The following is a 5,144-nucleotide window of genomic DNA, read 5'->3' as shown; positions in this document are numbered from 1 at the left end:
TGTGTGTGTGTGTGTGTGTGTTGTTTCTAGTGGCGGCCGCCAGGTGGCAGCACCTCATAGATATTGATATTTTCATTGAAGTTTTTTGTTCGTTAACAAAAAGACGTTAAAATATAACAAGGATGTGAATCTTTAAAGCCGAATAATGATTTTTGTTCATTTCAAGCAAGTATAAGACATCGTGTCTTGTGAAATTATTCAATTCCTCTTATGGTTCAATATATCAATGCAATGTATGTATATATATTTAAACCAAAGAAGATTGTTCGTATGTTCGTCCACTACATCATGATATGAATGTCTTAGTGCTTAATTTCCCAACAATATACATTAGATGTACAAATGTCACTGAGCGGCCACGCAGTAAGTAAACAACTAATAAACAAAAGCATCCACAAAAGTCTTTGCAATACCAAACAAAACATAACACTATTTCATCTTTTGATGAACACTCTGGATTTGCCTTCACCTATACATAGCCAATTATTGTACCATTCCCTCAAATTACCACGGAATTGTTTCCTCTAAGTCTAGGTAGACAAATATATGTATATAGAAAAAATATCATAAAATCACTTATGAATAAAAGACCCCTTCAAACCCAGGTTTAAATTGAAATACTAGAAACAATATAAAAGAAAGGTTTTAGTTATAGGGGAAGACAGGCTGAGCGGTGAGGGGAGACTTGCATACCCCCTCTACCCCAAACCCCTCGAGTTGCCAGCGGCTACACGGTCATCATGACCACGTGGTGCAGTGGGCCACCAGGTGGTATAAGTCGTGTATGTGAAGATCAAGGGAAAGAAAGAGGGGCAAATAGAAGAGAATAAATTGAATGGACATTAAAGAGTAAGTCTGTAAGACGGACCAGAGCACGGAACAGTGTAAAATGAAATATACAGTTAAGAACCGATGAAAATGTAAGGCCTTCCAATATATGACTGAACTAATTCGAAATGTTGGTTCTATATTGTGTAAGTAGGTCGGTAGGTCAAGATATATTTGGGTGTATTTTGACTTCATAACACGACATATTCCTCTCATATAATCATTCCTCAGTCTGTCTATTCTGATTCCAACCATACAACACGTTATGTCTCTACTGCTTTTACTATATATATGTATATACCTTTGAGTTCCATACAGCCTTGGGTGAGGAAGAGCAATGCATCAGTTGGAACAGTTCTCCGTTCGTGAGACATGATGTAAATTAATATAATGAAAGTAAAATTGAAACTTTCAAAAAGTAATATAGGATGATTTACAGTCTTCATGATTTAGCTGTTTGTATGGTTTATTTGGATATATCTTGGCGTGTATTTACATTGATATGTTCACACCCTTAACGAGCGAATTTGTACCCTCTAGTCACCTTGGAGTACAAGAAATAAGAAATTTAAAAAAGTGACCTTCCAAATGTACATTCCACGGCATCACACCTAATCACCTTGAACTAAGCTAGGTAACTAGTTGTCAGATTTCAGAATTTTCTGGAATTTCGTAATTATGTATATGGGACCTGTCAGTAGATTGAATAAATAACAGGAGTTTTCTTTTCTCAATATATAAGTTCATGTCAATCTTGAATAACTATGTATATATGTACTTACCAAAAATTCTTGGATTCTCATGCAAAGCTACTTATTCTTCTAGATCTGTTGCCGGGTTCTCCCCGGAAACTCTCATCAAGGAGCGGGTTAGTGGGTACGGCAAGTCTCCTCTAATACCTGTACTGACATGCACCATTCCACGCATTCTTCCACAATTTCTTTCCCTCCTGTACTCTATTTCCCCATGTCTCAGGTAGTCTTCAAACCAACCCGTTATCATACACTCTCCTTGTAAACTCCACTTCTTGCAATTTTTTCCGCATTATCAAATCACTTCACAGTATTTTCGTCACTCCACGATTCATTGCCTCTGCATTCCTACTCATGCCAACTCTCATACACCCCTCATTTCTTTCTTTGTTCCATCTGGTCATACCACGTGCTCCTCCCAAATAGCTCATTTCCACAGCCTGGATTCTAAACGTCTGTGACTCATTCTATGTCCATAGTTTGGCTGCATAGGTCAAGGTCGGGAATACAATGCTGTCACCTTAATCCTTTTCACTTCCATACTTACACCTCTACCATTTATTATTCTATTACGGGACCTAATGATTTTTCTGCCCTTTATGGCTCTCTCCTATGTTACCAAACTTACCCAGGATAGCTCCTAAAAAATTCTTTCACCTTTTCCAGTCTCTCTACCCTCGGCCCCATATGTACATAACAGTCAAGTACATTTCTTTCACTCTAAAAGGTTTTGCAAAATCCATACTTTGTCTTTTTCCTTTTCAAACACCATTTATTTACTTTTACTTGAATCCACCCTGTACCCAAGCTTGAAGGCTACTCTATACATCTTATTTTCCTCTAACTTTACTTTGGATGATTACACTTTTTGTCCTCCCACCATCCCTTCGTGCATTGTTTTCGTTACACGTCTCAATTTTCATCTAAAATTGGACATGGTTGGGGCATGCTTCTGTTTGTGCCATGCTGGAAAAAAATTCAAGGCTGTGTAGCTCTATATTCTATTTATCTGTTCTAGGTTGTAAATGTTTAACCTTTTCTTTAACCCCAAATTCTCTGTCATTTATAGGCCTTGCCCTCCTTGGATGAGTTTAGGATTTTCAGATTAAGTTGCAAATGCATAATAGGACACCATAAAGCAACTCGAATAGAAATGTTCAAAAGAAACAAAAGCGGTACAGAGTAATGCAAAAGAAACTTTGGACAAGGATGGAAAAAAGGTAAATGAAAGATGGGGAGACAAAGCATCAACGAACTTCAGTAAGAATACGATGTTTTGGAAGATGAATGGTGTGTGGAGAACAAGATGAACAAACAGGGGCAACAGAAGAGAGTGTGTGGGGAAGTGGTAGCAAAAGATGCAAAATAGATGGTGTGAGTATTTTGAAGGAGACTAAATGTGTCAGATGATAGAGAGGCAGGTATGAGTGTCTTTTGGAATGAAAGTTATGGTAAATCATATGGTGTGAAGAAAGAAGGTACTCACAGTCACATGCAGGATTAAGTTTTCTGTGTCCTAAAGGCATGCACCCTGCCCTTTCACTCAAAGCCCAACCTGTCTCAGGATCACCCGTTCATTTATGATTAGCTCAAGAAATCTGTTCACTTTTTGGCATAATGCATTATAATCTATGTAAGTATAATAAGTACTAACCAAAAGTATTCTGAGTATTCTACCTTTAATATGTTTTGATAATTCTACATTGTCAGCTAAAAACAATCATGTGCAGAATTACATACAAGCAACGTATTTATTCAGTTACTGTGTATACAAAAATATAAGGATAAATAAAGGAGAAACAATTGCATTTAATAAATAAACATCAAGTGCAAACAACAAGGTACACAACTAAAGGGAAAATGGGATGATAGGATCAGCTGGGATGGGTGGAAGGGAGATGTGGCTCAATGCCATGCATACAAGTAAAACTTCTGATATGGTCTGTGCATGTGGAAAAGAGTGAGACATTTTATATGAAATTTTCATGACCTACAACTGGTCATAATCAATTAGTAGAAGAAAACTACATATGGTAAAATATGATTATATGCAAATTGCATATGAAAACCTTGAGAGTTAGGAGTGGAATGGACTGCAATTGAATTATTTAAAAATCAAAATGACAGTGTTGATGATTGAATAGTCGGGTAGATATACATATGACCCAAGTTGAGGTGCCTGGGTATTGACACAGTGCATGTAAAGGCTTAGGGAACAGAAAATGAGGGTTCAACTTAACAGAGGCATAAAGCTCTGAAAAACACTGTATGTGGTAATATGTACTGCAGAGCAGTGCACAGAGCACCTGACTGAGAAGCAAAATCATTTCAGAAGAGGTGGAGGGTGTGTGGACCTGGTGTCTGCTTCAAAGAATGTGAGAGAAATATGTGGAGACAGGAAAGTGACATGTATGTGGCATTTATGGATGAAATATTGCATGATAGGGTTTGGAGAGGTGTGTTATGGGGATTGCTGTGGATAAAGAGGCATTCCCCACTTAATGTAGTGGATGCATTCCCATAGTGCTTCTTTAAATGAAACTTTACCATGCAAACCACATATTCCCGTAACTTACATACACTGAGATATGCAACAAGGTAAAATTTTTCAATGCCCATATTACTCTAAAAAGTTGTGGGGACTGGATGTGGAAAGAGCTGTGGTTTCAGTGCATTACACATGACAGCTAGAGACTGAGTGTGAATAAATGTGGCCTTTTTTGTCTGTTTCTGGCACTGCCTTGCTGGAAGGGAGAGAGAGAGAGAGAGAGAGAGAGAGAGAGGGATGGGGGGATGCTATTTCGTGTGTGGCAGGGTGGCGATGGTAATGAATGAAGGCAGCAAGTATGGATATGTTCTTGTGTATATATGGATATGTCTGTGTATGTATATGTATGTATATGTGCATGTGTGGGTGTTTATGTATATACATGTGTATGTGGGTGGGTTGGGCCATTCCTCGTCTGTTTCCCTGCGCTACCTCACTAATGTGGGAGACACCAGTTAAGTATAATAAATAAATAAAATACATGTAAATATTGTGTTTAGCTACAAAGTAGCTGTGGGAAAGCACTAATACTGAGATGTTCTTGAAAAATTGGCAGTTTGTGTAAGAGTGAGTGGTGGAAGCTTTGAGAATTAAGGCAAAAATATGTATATCACATACTGTACACGATATCATAGAAACAGTACTGTATGAACACACCTTAAAGAAGGCTGAGGTGTCCATATATGAAGGCTACAAAATATAAAGAGAGAGCAAAAGAGGGTGTGTTGAAATGGTTCGGACATATGGAGCGAATGAGTGAGGAAAGGTTGACAAAGAGGATATATGTGTCAGAGGTAGAGGGAACAAGGAGAAGCAGGAGACCAAATTGGAGGCAGAAGGATGGAGTGAAAAAATTTTTGAGCTATCGGGATCTGAACATACAGGAGGGGGAGATGCCTGCAAATGAATAGTGAATTGGAATGATGTGGTATACTGAGGTGAATGTGCTGTCAATGGACTGAACCAGGGCATATGAAATATCTGGGGTAAATCACAGAAAGGTCTGTGGGGCCTGG

Source organism: Panulirus ornatus, chromosome 11, assembly GCF_036320965.1.
Source record: "Panulirus ornatus isolate Po-2019 chromosome 11, ASM3632096v1, whole genome shotgun sequence".
NCBI classification, from domain to species: domain Eukaryota; kingdom Metazoa; phylum Arthropoda; class Malacostraca; order Decapoda; family Palinuridae; genus Panulirus; species Panulirus ornatus.
The sequence above is the reverse complement of the archived record's forward strand: the minus strand, read 5'-3'. Positions refer to the sequence as shown.